We start from the raw sequence: 18,873 nt of genomic DNA on the forward strand, positions 1-18,873 counted from the left end.
CCAGCAAGTCCTCATAGAGATGCACATTACCCCTCTGAATCAGAAGCAGGGCAGCTTACTACACATTATAAAGGGCTTGTGTTTCCTAAGCTTGGTACTTCCTTATTATAATGTGACATATTAGGCTGTATGGGATTACATGGCTCTTTCTGTCATGCTGTGAAAATTGGAACTTAGAGAACCAATGTAAAAGCACCGATAATGCAGCTACTGTAATTTCTTCGGATAAAAATCTAGATTTTGTGTATAAGAAAAAAATGAACAAAGACTCACATATAGGCATGTGTACACTGACCCTGGGCCAGGAAAGAATGGCCAAATCGGGATGGAGAGGCATCAAAAACACTGAGCCAATTGGCTTCTTGCTGCTAAAAGTCTTTCCCCAGGAGAGATGTAGACAAGTCCTACCTCTCCTCCTTAGATCCCAAAACAAACCAAGTCATGGTTCCACCAAGTTCACTCTGACGAACCGGTAAGTTTGTTCACCTTACTTACAGAGCAGCTGGTGAGGGGTTACAGGCAGGAGTATAGGCCTTAAAGCACCTCACTGGGCCATCTGCACCCAGCAGAGATGACTCTCTTGGCTGTGTAAATGAGGTCCCCTCCTCTAGTCCTTCCCCACCTACATACTCTAGCCCTTCCTGAGACCTCAGGCCATGTGCAATTAGAGCAGCATTGCATACAGGTGGTTGGGAGGGAGGGACTAGATACTCGGGTGACCATCCCATACTCCTCATCACCTCCCCTTCCTTCCATGAAGGAATGTCAAGAGTCAACAAGCCCACCTATTCCTTGTGAGCAGGTCTAGCCCTCCCAAAGATAACAGCAGTATTGATCAGAGAATGATCTTTCATAATAATTCTACAGGGCAGGAAGTCATCTTGTGGAAAGCTTGACGTCTGTGATGTAGGCAGATGCTGGCAGCTGGTTGGTGAGAGCATGACATAGGTAACATGGCCCGAGGGAAAGCAGACCCAAGACCATTTTGGATCCATGCTGGTAAAGGACCCCAGTGTTGGATGAAAACTGGAATGTTTCAAGCAAATGTGTCCTGAGTGGGGAAATGTTCTTCACCTGCTTGTATGGAGATGTAGCACCATAGTATGGAGGGGGGAGAGGGCTAAGTAATTTCTCTGTGCCTCAGTTTCCTCTCCTATAAGATGTGGTTCACTAAAAATGTGTGTAAAGACTACAGCACTTACTTATGGTAAGGAGGTAATTAAATGATGAGCTTTGATACCTACAAATCGCCTAATCAGTACTACCTATGACTACTATATTTTTAAGTACACAGCATAGGTGCTCAGCCATGGGAATCAACAAGGACCAAGAAGGCATGACTTTTCTCTTTGTGCTGCATGCAGCTTCATGGGTATGCTCAGATGCTTCATACAGAAATTTGGAGAAAGCCAGATAGAAACTTGTTCATTAAGTGTGCCCTCAATTTTGTTTAACACTCATAAGGCTGAAGGGATGCACCCCATCATAAAAAGCTAGTTAGGATGAGAACCTGGATTGATTGTGGCTTGCATTTTTACAATGAGTTTTTGAAAAAGAAGGAAAAGTAGCATATTTCTTTCTCTGACTTGAAATTCCACCAGCTTCCTTGGGAAAGATCACTGCCACCCTGTGGGGATAGCTGCTTGTGCCTCTGATGGTCCACTTCAGAGCCCTGTTGGGAAAGGGGAGGTCTCCATCAGAGCCACATCCTGGGCTGACTGGTAAGAGTGGAGGAAGGGCTACAACCGGGGCAAGCACCTGAAGACAGCCCTGACAAGCTTCAGGGAGGGCTGGGCTTATAGATGTCTGTTTTTGGCACCACAGGGATCAGCTCTGAGTGCTTGCCTGCCTGCCTAAGCCATGTTCCCCAAGCAGCCCTGTCTGTTACAAGCTAGCATTTTGTTCTTCTCTGGGTTCCTGTGTCTCTGACTATTCTGAATACAAGCTGGGGAAGAAAAAAAAAAGGTTTGTTTTTTGTTGTTGTTAACACTGTAAAAATCATATGGTTCACCTTTGTCTTCTTTTAGGAGTTTTTAACTGGCCTTTAATAACTGGCCACCTGTTTTTGTCATGTTCTCTGTCCCCTTTTACCTTCTAGGACTGTGATAGGCCAGTTGCTTGCGGATAGTGCTCGTAAGGTGCCGCTCCACAGGCTTGATAGCCATTGGGTTGCAGACTTTCCCTGGGGAGACGCAACACAGGGATCTACTCATTCAAAGTACTGATACCACCAAAGTCCAACTTAGTGAGCCAATGAGCTTGACTGGGGTTGCTTATAGGAATATAGGTGAGGGATTACTTACAGGAACAGAAATGACTCAAAGATAGCTGCATCACCAAAGCCCATTTCAGTGTGGGTGACAGCTCACAAAGCTGGGAACCTGCAGCTCACTGCACAGCCTGTAGCAGCTCAACAGGTTAGAGAGTGTCCTTTGCAGGTGCCTCAGCTGGTCTGAGCATCTTCCGGGTAGCTCTGCCAGGTTATGTTCCTTCTAGGGAGTTTAGCTGGCCTCTGCTTCTTCCAAGCAGCTGGTTTTGTCTGAGAGGTTTTGTTCTTTGTTTATTTGTTTGCGTTTTTTGGTTTTGGTTTTGGTTTTGTTTTGTTTTGTTTTTGCTGATTCTCAGCAGTCTTTACCATGTATATACTAGTGAATCTGATCATTTTCAGGAACTTCCTGAAACTATTTTGTCATTTACTTCCAATATTAGACTTAAACAAGCTTTCCCATATAGTGTGTCACTTCCCCCTTAGAATATCTTAAGACGTTCTCCCCCAAAATGAAAGGTTTTAATCTCAGAGGACACCACTATGCAACAATAGTATTGTCTGTTTGAGTGTCTTTGGGGGAAATTGGCACCTCTCCTACACTATAGGGGCTTCTGTCAAGACACATGCACAGAGGTGGTCATGAATTCAATGTAGAAACAACATGCCTTTTCTGGAACTAAAAAGAGCTGGGCATATATTTACTGTGTAGGAAAAGAAACCCGTATTGCCCACTGGACTTGTAATCTTAGAGTATGTAAGTTTGGGGCCACCTGCTAGTGGCTGTCCTTTCTTCTAAATGCTGGAGGCTTGCGGGCAGGATAAAGGCAAGCAGAGATTGTGGCTTGCTGGGTTCCTTTAAGTGGTCATTCCTGAAACCACCTTTCAAGGACAAGAGTAACCCCTTCTTTAAAAAAAAAAAAGACATTTGTTTTATGTATGAGAATACATTCCCTGTCTTCAAACACACCAGAAGAGGGCATTGATCCCATTACAGATGGTTGTAAGCCACCATGTGGTTGCTGAGAATTGAACTCAGGACCTCTGGAAGAGCAGACAGTGCTCTTAACCGCTGAGCCATCTCTTCAGCTTGAGTAACCCCTTCAAGTCTGCTTTTTCTCAATGATAAGTTGGGTTTTGTCAGCAGCTGCAGGGATGCTGATAACCACACTACAAGAGACATCTACTGGGTGGAGGTTTGTGGCCATCCAGAACCAATGCCAACTTCCTAAATGCACCCTACCCTTCTTAATATTTAGCATCATAGCCAGATGGTAGTGGTGCACACCTTTAATCCCAGCACTCAGGAGGCAGAAGCAGGCAGTTCTTGGGGTTTGAGGCCAGCTTGATCTACAGAGTGATTTCCAGGATAGCCAGAGAAACCCTGTCTCAAATGAACCTTTCACAGGGGTCACCATTGGAAAACGCAGAGATTTACATTATGGTTCATAACAGTAGCAAAATTACAGTTAGGAAGTAGCAACAAAAATAATTTTATGATTTTATAATTTACTAAAGGAGGGCATCTGGAAGGTTGAGGACCACCGCTCTAGAGGAATTGTAGGTTCCAATACCCCTACACCTCACTCCACATCACGACCTGTGTCCTCACAGAAACCAGATAAGTCAGCGGTGAGGTTCTTCCCAGCAGCCCTAAAGTATCCCCCAGGTTCTCCCATGCTATGCCTTTCCCTCTCTTTGGGGGATGCAGATGATCTAGAAAAGAACCCAAGAGCCTGAAAGCTGTCAGAGCCACTAGGCGACCTTACCCAGATCCCTGATGACCATGAGCAGTGGACCACAGCCATTAGCCTTCTTCGGCAAATATAATACGGCAACACCTAGGTAACTCCTAGCCTAGAGCTCTCATCAGGAAGGAGACTCAGCTTAATGACTGCAAATATTTATTGAGCAACTAGCCTTGCTTGCTTAGACCTCACCCCCTAATGCTTCTCTTTCTCCTGCACTGCCCATGGTTGCCTCTCTCCTCATCTGTCTTCTCCATATGCTCATGAATTTCCCCAAAGACAGGTCCTTATCTGTCTTCTCCTCTGCACCGTGCTCCAGGTATCCAGTTAATTGCCAGGCATATTGTCAGTGCTTAGTAAGTATTGATAGACTGAATTTGCAAATGACCATTTGCACAAAATTGCTGTGAGGCTTAAACATTGCTCTGATTGAGAGGGTACATAGCACACAAGAGGTCCTCAGCAAATGTTCACAAAGGGAAAACGAGATCGGAACGATAAATGTGGGATGGGCAAGGCTTTCAAGGGGAGGGCATATTTCAGCTGCGTTTTATCCTACCTCGGACTCTTTAAAGAACTCATTTCTTTCTGGTCTTTCTGGATAATCACAGACTCTGCAGAGGAGTCTCCATCCAGAGGCTCTGGGATGTGGCAAGGGTGCCACAACACTTCAATAAATAACTCATGGAAGGCTTGTGCTGCAAGAGCAGACTTCTCGCCCTTGCCTGGGTGTGGGATGCCTGGTGTGCCTCTAGGGAAAGAAATCTCTCAGTTTCAAGTTCTATCTTGGGAAAGGTTAACCCCTTGTGCCCTGTCCTTCTTGCAGACAGGCTACAGGGACTTAGTCCAAACCTTGCCAGAAAAATTGTTCCAGTGGCCACTCCCTAGAAGGAAAGGGATGGCTGTATTCCCCTCTGTGATGGGTAGTGCTTATTGTCAGCTTGACAGGATCTAGACTCTCACACGCCTGTGGGGGATCATCTAGATTAAGTTAGCCTCTGGGCGTTCCTGTGAGGGATTATCTTGACCAGGTACACTGAGATGGGCAGACCCACTCTAAAAGAGGGAAGCCTCATTCCCTAAGCTTGGGTCCTAGACTGCAGAAAAAGGAGAGAGCTAGGTGAGTGCACGTATCTGTTCTCTACTCTTTCCCAACTGCAGAGGCAAGGTGAGCAGCTGCTTCAAGTCCTGGTGCCTTAATGTCTGCATCATGATGGAGTAAACCCCCAACCTGTGAGCCAAAGGGAAGCTTCTCTTCCTCCTGCCCAGGTATTTTGCCACAGCGATGGGAAAAGTAACTGAAACAGTGCCCCAGCAGCACTTTTCAGCAGTCCACTGCTTGAGCTCTGGAGCCAAAATGCCTATGGTCCCATCCTGGCTTGAGTCATCTGTTAGTTTTGAGACCTATGACTACGAAACATCGCTGAGCTTGATCCCTCACCTATAAAGTGAGCTGTTGATATTAATAATCCCTACACTGGAGGGTTGTCAGAAAGATAACTCTGTTGTTTTGATAACTAACGGGATGCTTTTTTGAATGCCTCTGTCTTTATTTCTGATATGGTAGCTTCAGTAGATAAATGGATATAAATGAAAACACTTTGTTTTTTTTCTCATTTGTTTTATTCTCATTAACTTTTAAAAGGGCATAAAAGGGCCCTAAGACCCAAATGTTGGGAGCCACTCTCTCCTCAATGAAGATGGTTGCTCCAGCTATGTAGATCTCTTAGTCCTTAATACTTTTATGACACTTGGGCAACAATATGGACAGATGTCACAGTGTCTAGATCATTTCTAGAAACCCCCCATCTTCCCATTAGACTACCTCTTGCTCTAGCTTTGCATTCTACACAAACCTGAACTGTGCAATCCTGGGCAAGTCACTTCCCCAGTTTGAGCCTGCTTTCTCGTCTGTAAAATAAGGAAATTACACTATTTACCCTGTAGTTCATGCAAGAATTGGGTGTGCTAATGCATCTGTATTATTAATTCACACAATTAACACACCACGGTGTACTACAGGTGGCTGCAACAACAGAAATTCATCTTCTCCACAGCTCTGGAAGATGGGAGTTCAAAATCAAACTGTTTGCAGAATTGGTCTCTGTGGGGGTTCTCTTCACCCGACTTACAGAAAGCCATCTTCTCCTCATTGCCCCATAGGTCTTCCCTTAATGTACGTCTGTGTCCTGATCTCTCCAAATAAAGACATTACGGTATGGACTAAGGGCTTTCCATATTACCTCATTTTAACTCGCTTACCTCTTTAAAGAGCCTGTCTACAAATTCAATCACACCCTAAAGCTCCAGGATGTAGGTGGAGGAGGAAGTGGGAGAGGACACAGGGTCAGTTCATTAAAGCATCTAAAAATTCTTTCCTGAGGTCTCAACTATACTTCTTTCTTCTCCATCAACCTAGAGCTATGGCCTGGGCTTGGCCCATCAGACCCTGGAGGGATTGGTCATTGGGTGTCTCAGGGGAAGAAATGGCCTCAGACAAGGCTGGACAGCCCCATAGGGGGCTCTCTGATGACTTACTGGGCATCTACTACACACCCCACTTTCACCTGCACCTTTGCCTTTTCTGAGCCTCAGTTTGCAAAACTAGAGCAAGTGACTCTCGGAGGGATGAATGTGGTGAACTTCAGTCTCTGTGGTCCTCTCTATCCCTAGTCACACTAAGCACATACTGTGCTAGGAACACCAGGAATATCCTGACTCTGCCAGAACTGACGTTATCCTGGTGTCTGGAGACAGCAAAACACAAAACAAATGCACAAGTCAGATGCATAGTATGCCAACAGTGATTAAATACTGTGAAAGAATGACAATTAAACCAAGAAAGGGAGTGGTCAGTGTGGCAGCAGGGGCCACTTACAGTAAGACGGTCAAGAAAGGCCTTTCTATAGACACATCAAGGCGAGGAGCCACATGGGTATGTCTTAGAAGTGCCTTACTAGCAGAAGAGCTATGGAAGTGCCCTGCACACCCACAAAAGTGTTGCTGGAGCTGAATGAACAAGGATGAGACTGGACACAGGAGAAATGACAGGACTGGCTCCATTCAGTCAGGATAGAATTTCCCCGGGGCACTGAAAGGACCTCGCTTTCCTCCATGCACAGTGGAGAGGCTCAGGAGTATCCTGAGAGCGGAGGGAATGTGACCTCACTTAGATTTTACTATCAGAGCAAAAACCAAAATGAGAGTGCCACAGATCCCAGCTCATAAAGCCCCATGCTTCAGCAAACCAGCCAGATGTCTACTCTTGCCCTCCATCCCTGAGCAGTACCACCCAGCTACCTACGCCAGTGCCTTACACTTTACAATCATGCCTGTCTTCTGGTCCTTTAATCCCTCAGTGTAATTCTTGCTCCTGCAGGAGACAATCTTAGAGCTTTAGCTCTGCCCTCAACCCCTGCCCCCACCCCCTTTCTGAGAACCAAGAGGTAGTTAGGAAATAGGTCTGGGAACTCAAGTACAGGGTTGAAATTCGCTCTACTTAGAGTCTCTGGGGGCCCAGTCTACACCTCTTTAAACTGTGAACAACGATAACCCAGACCCGGGGTAAGTGGAGTCCCAAATATCTGGCTATGTAAAACGCAGCACAACACAGTCATGGAGTTAACAGACAATCAGTGCTTTCAGTCAGTCTGTGCTGCTGCAATCTTAAAACTAAGAAACTGTTACCACCAAGAGAAAAATCTAGGATCACATGGGCTGTTTTTCAACGAGCTACCCCACCCCCAACCCAAGTCCACTCACAGGCGAGAACACAAACTGAGAGGAGTCTGGGTGCTCATTACCACCCAAGTTTTGCTATCCATCTGCCTCACATAGTTTGTCACTGAAAGATAAGCCCATACAAGATGCGTCCTTGGGAGTGCGTGCAGAGTATCCGTAGCTATGGCCCTGGCACCTATGCCACACGGAGAGGCCACCTGGCAGATGTCCAGCTGTCGTGAGAATGCTCCGTGAGTCGTGGCAGCATCCATGACAAAGACACTTAGGAATGGACTCACAGTCCTGGGGAGTCTCAGGGTGGAGAATTCCTAGAGAAGTCCGGTGGCTTACAGCAGCAGATTCGGACATGAGTTGATCACTGGAATATTCGACTTAGCAGAATCCACTGGTGGCCTCTCTTCCCCCTTGTCCCAGTCAGTCCAGGGCAAAAGGTGCAAAGGGCTCTTACCCCATCTGAGAACAATCAGAATCACTTTCCAAGTGCTTCCTGGCTCCCCAGCTTGTGATCCTGCTCTATGCATGTTCCCTGGGTCCCCTTGGGCTATTCCTTTGAGAAGCCCCCTGGAGCACCATTTTGCAGGTAAGCAAACTGAGGCACACTGGTACTTGAGATCACGAAGGTAGGACGGCGTGATGGAGACAAACTTTGAATTTGGTCTGAGCTTTTTCCCTAAGAAGCAGCCTAGTGACTAAAAAGGATGCCCTCTGGAGCAGCCTGCAGGGTTCAAAGCTAATCTGGTGCCTCTTCAGTTTCCTCATCCAGAAAAAAAGAAGATCAGACCCTTGAGAAGCCATCATGGGGATGAGAGAGGAGCTGCAGACACCCACCTTCACTGAAAGCTTGCCCTAATCACCCCACATACCCCTCCTCTTGCCCTAGGGCACCTCTACCCACTGACTCTGTTTCTCAGGCTCCCCTATTTTTTTTTCCTTGTTGCTATCTCTTCTGGAACATATGTCTTGCTTTGAAAATCCCCTCTTTGCCAATTTCTCCCCTTTCTCGCTCCCATCTGGGTCCTAAACCCTAGCTCTGCATTTACCTGCTGCATAAACCCAAGCTAAGCCTAGGCTGGCCATTTCTACCCTTGAGCTCTTAAAATTTAGGGAGTTCTTTGAGAACTCCCTAAGTGTTCATTTAAAAGTTAGATGTCAGGGAATCTGCATTTTTAACCAAGCCTTCCTATAGGAGAGAGGCTGGTTCTTGGATTGTACTCTGTGAAGCACCTATCACCCTCAGTTTCCTCCTCTGTAGGAGGAGGGAGCAGAACCTCTCTCCCAAGGTTGCAAAAGTGAAGTGGTTTATCTGCAAACAAACATCTTTTGTCCTGCCTTAGCTTTTGTATAATTGCTTTTGTCTGTCCTTCCCGATCTGTTTCGGTTGAGTTTCTATTCATTTTCTTACTCTCTGCTCATTACCTGAAGAACACCCAACTCCGGAGTGGGAATGGAAACCCTGAACGTGGTGTGGGACAGAGGTGGGGTTTCTGTGAGGGCTGGAGGTCCCTAAGCCGCCCAAGTGGCCCTTTTCACTCCTGGAAGCCTGCACCCAACAGTCCCCTACGATGGAGCATCCCCGCCCCTGCAGCCTCCACAGCCAGGAAGCCCAGGGAAGAGGAGGAATCTATTGTGCAGGAATGGCCTGCTGCTATGGAAACCAGCGCTCAGGAAACTCAGCAAAGATCCATTCTGGGGAGCCGGGTTGCCTTGGGGGAGGGGAAGAGGCCAAACTGCGCCTCGGACTTTGCCCTCCCATTACCCATCCTGTGATGCTGGGCAAGTCACTTAACCTCTCTGAGCCCTCCTTTCCCTCACCGGCCTGAGAGCAGCAGCCCCCATTAGCGGTGGATAATCCCAGCCTCCGATGACTGAATGTCGCGCTGCGGCTTTCAAGACTGAAGATGGGCCAAATTGCTGTGAGCTTTCTTTCATTACCGCAAGCTCAAAATATTCCAGTGCCAGCTTGCTGAGCGACCCGGTGCCACGGAGGACCGGCAACGATTGCAATGATTGAATTCCCTCTCGCGGAGGCAGTGGGTCCACCCTTAACACACACACTACCATACACACTCAGACGCAGCATGCACACAGGTGCTGAGTTAGGCTGCTCACAAAAAAGCTTGGTTTCTGCGGGGAGCTCTCGATCTCGGAATCACTCCATCTGCAGCGCCATGGCCAGGATCATCTGAAGGCTTCGCTAGACTGCCCAGTTCAGGAGGCCTAAGTCCAAGCCCAATAGCCTGACCTTGGAGGCCTTTAGCATCTCTGCCCTATCCTGCTCCTCCTGGTATCATCTCTGGATTTATGAGAGCCTTCCTGGAGAGGCAAAAATTGTTTTGTTTTGTTTTTCCACAAATCACCCAGCATCTGGCCCACTTAGTTCCCTGTGAGGTTTGGAAAGGCAGAGGCCAAGGGGCATAGATATTCAAATTGATAGGAACTGAAACAACCCACGCCAAGAAGCATCAGTGAAACTATTACCCTCTCTATGCCTCAGCTTCCTACCACACACCTCCCTATCTACAGTAATATGTCACACACTTGAACTCAACACACACAGCCATAGCACATACAGATCCCAGCACACATCATAAGCTCCCATCCATCCAATGCCTGGAGTCTCCGAACCCCTTGTGTATCTTGCTACCTTCTTGCCTTGCTCCCAAATCCTGCTGCACAGGTTCCTCCAGAGTCGCCCTAGTTCCACCAGTCCCCCTTATCTCATTTACCCACCTCAATTTGCAGAGAACTTGTGCCCAAGATCAAACTGGCTCTGTGGCCAGCCAGCCTGGGTTAGAAACAGATCCGTTAGGAGACATTGAGTCAAGCTGCTCCATAGAGCATCCATGTACGTGTTCCTGTGTTCCTTCAGCCAGCCAAGCTGTTTGTCTTCCGAACAAACGTTATGCTCCAAGCAGACGGCTCAGTGCTGGGGACCCAGGAACACACGAGGCCAGCTGAGAGAAGGACATGCAGCCAAGAGAAGCAGGCAGATGTTAAACAAGTAATTACAAGCATGATGGATGCCACAAAGGAAACAGCAGAGCAACACCCCCAGGAGTGATTCAGGGGGACACCATGGCTTCCCATTTGTATGAGATTTTGTAGTCCTAAGGCTGGTCCTCTGGGTCCTGCACAGAACCTCCTTTGTAAAGTCCCTAGGCCTGCAGACTAAGTACCTTGGGGCAGAGGGACCCTTGAACCCATGTCCACCAAAAGACATGGTAGGGTTAGACATGAGTTGTGGGGGTGATGTTTTGTAACCTTAACTCATCAAATTGCAGGCAGGCTCAGCTCCCAGCCAGCCATCTGACAGGCAGAATTAGTTCTAGGGCACAGATAAGCCAACAGAGGGCTAGAAAAGTCAAGTGACCACTTGCTAAATATGCTTACAAGTAGCAGAGGAAACAAGCAGTGCCCAGTAGGCAGATCTTACCCATGATCCTTCGTTCCATGACAGCAGTTAGCAACCCAGAATTGGTAACCCTGACATCACGGTGAATGGCTGTCCAGCCAGCCACTCCCAGTTCCCAGCTGTGTGCCTTCAACCATTTGTCTAACTCATCTGAGTTGTTTCCCATCTGGTTGTGTCTGGTGTGATGGTACTTGTGAGGATTTTTACTGCTGAACCTGCTCCCTTTCTCTCTGCTCTCCACCTCCACCCCTCTTCTCAACCACACTGGCCTCAAGGACTCCTCTAACTGGCAGGCCCTGACCCTGCTCAGCAGTTTTGTACATACCGCTCCCTGGGCCTGGCAACTTTTCTACCTCATACCCCCAGCTCTACTTAGAGACCTCCTTGGCATCCTAGCAGAAACTGGTCCTATGCCACCACTCTGGATGCCACTCAGCCTGTGTTTTTCTTCCCTGCACTTCCACCAGCTCCTACTCCCGGCCTCTTGGAGGAGAGAGCTTTGGTTCATTCACTGTAGTTTCCCAGCCAAGGCACTTGACTCAGGCCACCAGGAGTTAGCAAGCCCAGAGAAGCTCATGCCAGACCTCTGGGCTTCCATGGGCTATGCATACCCTTGGCAGCTCAGAAGGGGTGTCCTCTCTCCCTAGCCATCTGGTGACTGGGTTGATTCTGAGCATACCTGCTCCCCGGTCAGTCCGACAACAAGGTCTAGGCAGAGTGTATTCACAACTATACAAACAGGCTCTCTGAGAAGACAGCCATGCAGCCTTCCTCCTATATGTAGTAGATCTCCTAAAGGGTACTACTGGATTTCAGGGGCCTCTTTCTCCAGCACCCTGGAGCTGGCAAGCAATGAGAAACCAGGCCTAGGCTTGGCAAAGTCTAGCAGAGGCTCAAAGCCGAGTGCCAGGCCCCTGCCAGCTCCATTCCCCCCAAAACAGCCTCCAATTGTCCCAGTGCTCCCAAGTTCCCTGAAGTCCTTCCAGAGGCCACTCTCTCATGGGGACACTGACTCTCAAAGGGACCCCAGGCAAGCTGCTTCCTGCTGGACAGGCATGGTGGTCCCAGCCTCACAGGAGTCCCAGGATTTTCATGCCCCCACGGAGAACTCACAGCCCAGAGCTTGGCAAGTAGAGAGAGCCAGAGCAGGCCACTGCTCCATTTAGCATTTGTATGCGGGTGCTGGCCCTGAACAGGAGCTAAGGATCCATCAGCCCAAAATAAAGCTCTCACTGAAAGCAATCCTAAAAAGACAGATCAGGGGAAAGGGAACCATGGAAGGCCTTTTGTCTGGTTGAGAATTCTCTATTCTCAGGCCATACCCCAGTACTCATCTGTAGGGTTCGAAAGCTCTGATTGCTATGGCAAAGATTCATTTATCACCCATGGCAGTGCCCTAGCTCAGGGTTGGAGCATCTGTATCAGAATATGGTATGAAAAGCTTTCTAAAAGGCTCATCCTAGGTCTATCGTTTAAACTTGGTGAAGATACTAATTATTGTTCTGTTGCTCTGACAAAAGCAACGTAAAGATGTGGAGGTTACAATATAGGTATTTTGGCTAGCAAGTAAAGTGTACAGTCTTCCATGGCAGGGAAATTGTGGTAACTGGAGCATGAGGTGACTGGTCACATTGTATCCAGAATTAGGAAGCAGAGAAGGTGAAGGTTGGTGCTTGGCTGTGACTTCCTCTTCATTCATTCTGGAACCCTAACCCACAGGATTGGTGCTGCCCACAGCTGGGATGGTTCTTTTCATCTCAATTAATCCAATATGTAAACGTCCTCATGGACATTTCCAGGGGCTTGTCTCCTGGGTGACTCTAGATGCTGTCCAGCTGACAATCAGCATTCACCATCCTAGCTAATGTACCTTTTAAAACATGGTCCCAGCTGGTTCTGAGTTTGGGACTCACTTAGAGACAACTGTGACATAGTGGAACTGACTTTTTATTTGTTATGTAAACAGGTCCTTGCGCGGGAAGTGGTGGTGGGGTATCCATGTGGGATCTGGAGATAACAACTTAAATGAACTTCATCAGCACATACTATGTGGTATGTCTTCTCTGAAGTTTTCACACTCATTTCATCCTCTCTACAATTCCATGCAGTAGACAACACTCTTTCTCCATTTAGCAGATGAGAGCTGCATGGGGTTTCCCATGAAAGATGGCAGAGATAGGTTACGAGGCTAGGTGGAGGCCCCAGAGCCTGTCCTCTTACTGTCCTCTCTCCATCCTAAAGCACACAGTAAAGTGGGAAAAGAAGGAGCATTCTTGACATTCAAGGGAACATACTCCAAGGAGGGAGCTATGCATGGGCTAAGGAAGTACAGGGAGTCCCTAGCCAATAGACCTGATGGGGCTTTGTGGATGACTCATCAGTTTAGAGCACTTGTTGCTCTTGCAGAGGACCAGGATTCGATTCACAGTATCCACATTGTACCTTATGACCACTTGTAACTTGTTTCAGTGGCTCCAGTTTCAGCAGCTCCAGTGCCCTCTTTTTGACCCCCATGGCCACCAAGCAGATATGCGAAGCATATACATACTTGCAAGCAAAACATTACTACATAAAACAAAGTAATCTACCAGAAAGGAAGGGAGAGAAATAAAAGACAGAAAGGAGAAAGAAAAGGAGCCTGTCATCAGGCTTCTTTAAATGAGGCCCCTGAGGGTTGGTCTTCGCAGATAGTCTTTGCAGATGTGGTGAGACCAGCGCTCTCCGCAAAGCGAGTAGCCATACAACGACATACAGTTATGTTCACAGAAATGCCATGTGGTAGTTGCACAGGTTCAGGGCAGATCTTGGTGACAAAGAGGCTGAAGGGCTGCTCTGTACCCCAAGGACAACGCTGAACTGTGGAGAGCACAGCCTTGTCACTAGGAAAACCACCCAGGGCCCAGCCTGGCTGCACTGGATCAGATACTGAGGAGGATCTAGCAGAGGCTGGCAGGACCCCACTGAGCAGCCGCCTGTGGTGGACACTGCTGAAGCAAAGTGGGCAGGGGATGCAGAGACGGAAGCAGACAGTTAAGATAGGTTTGGAGAAATCTTGGGGAAAAGCAGGACTAGGCAGGGGGAGCTAGTGAGCAGGCATGCTGGGTCTGAGCCTGGGGTCCTTATGCAGGAGCAAACCTGATAGAAGTGGGAGGTGTCCCGGTGGAAGTGAAGCAGGACCTTGAAGGCTAGGGACAACAAAGTGACCTTGACAGATCTCAGCACCAGCTTTGGCCCCTAGCAAGTGGCCAAATGGCTTGCCATCGTTAAGTCTGTCTTTTCTCCTCTATGAGTCTTTGAGAGTTAAGTAGGAGGAGGGGCTGTCAGTCCTGCTACCCTCTAAAAATCACACAGTTAGGGGAGACATGCATATTGCCTGGGAGATTGATAGCATCTCCTACCAGGTACATGTTCAGGGCCCTACAAGTACACTATTTTAGGTATATTTTGGCACTGTGGAATCCCAGAATCCCAGAAGGTCACCCTCACCTCCACATACACATAAGCCTTCCTGAGCTCCCCGTGTTGTGTTTCTATATACGCCCACTGATTGGGAATTATTGAAAAAGTTGAGGCTCAGTGAGACACAAGGACAGAGTGTTGGGATGCCAGTTAGGAATGGGGTATAGCTATGGCCCCAGACCTAAACTGGATCCCTACTTGAAGAAGGTTACCTAGAGGCAGGTGCCTTCCACCTCTGCATGGCACAGTGGAAGTGAAATTTGGATGTAATCATATGGCAACTGACTATGCTTAATGGCTACAGTCAGGGAGCCTCCTATGGACACCGGGTGTTTCTCGATGTCTCTGTGTAAGATCTGGGGTCACTCCTTACTCATCTTTGTACAGCCGAACACCTGTTACCCCTCCTTCCATGCCCAGCAGTAATCCTGGAGATCTGATGGGGGGATGAAGAAGGTGAGGAATCAGAAGGTGAGAGGATAGAGGGGGTCCATCCTCACTGGAACCTACAGGAGGATCAGGAGAGCCTGGGACTAGGTTGCAATATCCTAACTGGAGAGCTAGCCTGGCAACAAAAGATATGACTACCAGATAATGGGTAAAGTGACTTGTTATTTCATTAACTGTGTGTCAAAGACTGTCTCTAAGAGTGCTCCAAAGCTTTCAGAAGCCTACACCCTTGATAGGAGCTGGTGATGGTAAGAGGAGCTGGCATGGGACAGAGGGGTTTCACTGATGTGGGGCCTCATCCTAGACTCCCAGACCCAGACCCAGGACAGGGGCCCAAGATGTACAACCCAGGGATCACGTGTGTCAGCGTCAGCATGTCCCCCGATAAAGCTCTTTAAAAATTAATTAATTAATAGAATTTTAAAATTTTTAATATTTTTACAATTATATGCCCATATATAATGTGTCATGCCATATTCACCCTCATTATGCCGTCTGCTCCTGCCTACCCTCTTTCTAACTGGTCCCCCCCCCAGCCCCTCCCGTACCCCCTCACTTGTCTTCTTTGGCTGTCTGCAGGCCTGTGGTCGAAACTGGAGTTGCTGTGTGCTCATGATTGCAATGGCTATGCTATATCCAAAGATGGCATTTCGCTGAACTCCCTGCCACCCTCCAGTTCTTATAATCCTTCTGCTCCCCCTTCCATGATGTTACCTCGGCTTTGGTGGGGGTGAAGCAAAGTGATGAATCATACTTTGGGCACTGAGCCACAGAGACAAGGGCTGAAGCTGACTTCATTCTTTTGGATGTAGCGAATTGTACTTGACTCTGCCAAACTTTCTGTAAATTGGGATAATACTGCCATATTGCCTATTCCTAAGGCCACAGTCACAATCCTTGAACAAACTCCATCCATTCCCTGCGATGTGCCAGGCACTTTCTAGGTCCCAGGGATCCAACAGCAAGAGTTCCACTCAAAGTGAAGTTTACCTGAGGGTTGACAGATAATTAAATAAATAGGAAAACTATCAGAAGGTAACAGGAGCTAAAAAAGAAGCTGGGTGCAAGGAAGGGGTGTTTTACAGAATAATGACGGATTGTGACATTGGAACAGAGCCTCCAGGGATCCACAGTAGTCACAGGAAAGCCCTAAGTTGGCCTCCACAGGCTCATTTGAGGAGGAAAAAGTCTGTGTGGCTGAGGCAAATTGTGCGTGCAACATTATACCATACAATTGAGGGTAGAGTAGAAGGGGGCCCTTTGGAGCAGTGTTGGCTGTAGAATCTGGGGTTAATTTTAGGTATGTCAAAGCAGGGAGAGGGCATGATATGATTTCTTGCTGAAAGACCTCCTAGCTGCTATTGAAGGGTAGATTGGAGGTGCCAGAAGAGAAGCAGATGAGCTGAGGAGAAGCTCGGGTGCTGGTGGATGAAATTCGTTCAGAGTGGAAAGGTGTTGGCACAGGGCTGCAGTCTAAAGGCACTGCCCACACCTGTGAATGATGCCAGAACACAGAAATAGAGGCTAGGATGTTCAGGATTAAATGAGATGTGTATGGGCAACTGTTTACTTAGGACACACCTTACATATTAGAAAGTGCTTGATTAATATCACCCATTACAGGCACCAAGGACTTTGCCGGAAAGGGCTGGGCAGTGAGGCAGCCTGGTATGTGCGGAAGCAGCATGTGGGACAGGGACTTGGACTCTCCCAAGATTAATGGGAGCAAAACAAGCACCAGAGACCAATCCCCGACCCTGTGAAGCCTCCCCCCCAGGAGCAGGGAGGGCTATGTTCCCAGGGGTGAATTCCAAGAGCACCTCTCTCCACATCCGCTGAGAAACCAACTTTAAAGTCTGTTTCCTGACCCTGGTGGACCCCTGGGGGACAATAGCAGGGACTGATGCTCCTCCTTCCTGAACCTTCCTAGTGCTGCACAGGTCATTTGGACCTCCTCCATCTCCACTCAACAGTTCTGCAGAGTTTAGTCTTCAGAGCTGACCCCAGCATCCCCAGGCTGGGGGTGGGGAGCATGGCTTGGCCATCAAGAAGCAGGGCATTACTACTGTCTCACGTCCGTCTGTGGAAGAATCCACAGCCTTGTGCTAGGGTAAACTGGCATGGCAACCTGGACCCATCTCCATGGCATTGATGGAGCCACACAAACTAGCTCTGAGTGGCCAAGCCACACAGGATAGAACCACCTTTCCTGTTGGGAAATGGCCCAGACGGAATCCCCCTTTTCCCCCTTATCCAGCTAGGATATGAGTCAGGGAAGGTCCCATTAGCACTCTTCCTTTCTACTCCTGCCCAAATGGACCTGTGGTACAAGAGGGGAGGCAGGGGCATCTAGAGCTGCCCCACCTCACTCTTGCCTGTAAGGTCATCCAGGAGCACCAAGCCCATAGGCAGTCAGTCCTCTATCAGCACCTAATGATCTAGATCTCTGCTGGTCCCAGACTTAGGATGCAGGCTTTATGCTTAATCTCAAAGCAGTCCAGGGCTCACTTAAAGCCAAGTTCAGATAAAAGGTAATCAGGTTCTTAAATGGCTTCCAGCAAAGGCCAGCTGTTTGGCTATTAAATATTAAGTGGCAAGAACCTGGGAACGTGCAGTTGCAAATTAGACTCTGAAGCAGATGCTGCCAATGGGTTGGCCTGGCACTCACAGTTGGGATCAATGGGGACTGCAAGTTATCATGCCGAGCTGCTGCCAATTGCCTGCATTTCCTGGGTGCCAGACTCTGGGTGACCTTACCAGAAAAGAGGCAAATGGGGCAGCCCCGACTGGATGCCACAGGTAGGAAGGTTCATCTGACACAGTGTTAACTACTTCTTTTTTGTGCTTGCAAAGATTCTCACCCACAGATGCTCCTAGGGACAGTGTAACCTGGGAAAACACCTGCAAGGCCTTATGGGACTGAGATGGAAAAGGAGAAATGAGCTGAATTTAATGGACACAATCAATCAGTCATTCAACAAATATCTATTCAATGCCTCCTGTGTACTAACTGTTGAAAACTCTGGGAAATTGCGAATTAAATATGTTAAACTCTTTCTCTGATGGTACTTAGAATTAACTGGGAGCTTTTACTCCGCTAATGAATAAAGGTTTGTAGCAAGCAAAGGCAACAAAGTTTCATACAAAGGAAGGACTGGACGCAGCAGGAGAAGCTAGCAGCCACAGACCAAGCTAAAGAGCTTTGGTGAGTTCTGGGGTGAGTTCAGGGGATTTCAAAGCTGCCGCTGGCCTCAGGGAGAATTCCCAGAATCCCTGGGAAAGGACACAACCTGGTCTTTTAAGCTGCCATCCAGAGGCACAATAAGGAATGAAGATCTTGGGATGTAGCTGTTAGTAGCTTCGCCTATCATGCAAAAGGCCCTGAGGTCTATCTTCAGTAACACAAAATCTGGTGCAGTGATACACATCTGTAATCTCAGCTCCTAGGAAGAGGAGGCAGGAGAATTAAAAGTTCAAGATCATTCTTGGCTATATAATGAGTTTGAAGTTAGTCTAAGCTACAGGAGACTGTCGGGGGTGGGGGTGGGGTAGCATCTCCCCCATTGGGTATTCCCGTGAATTTGTCTGCCTGCTTAGGGGGCCATCCGCCCTTAGGTTGGGTTACTCAGCCTCCATTATAGACAGATATCTACCCCTTATTGTCTCTACACCTGTAGCAGCTAAGCCTCTGCACACACATGCTGGGAACACAGGCACCCTCATATTGGCTGAAAGCACAATCTGTGAAGGTAACATGAGTCTACAGACCATTCAGGTGAGAAGCCTTCTTCAGTGTG

This window comes from Mastomys coucha, unplaced genomic scaffold (assembly GCF_008632895.1).
Source record: "Mastomys coucha isolate ucsf_1 unplaced genomic scaffold, UCSF_Mcou_1 pScaffold15, whole genome shotgun sequence".
NCBI lineage: Eukaryota > Metazoa > Chordata > Mammalia > Rodentia > Muridae > Mastomys > Mastomys coucha.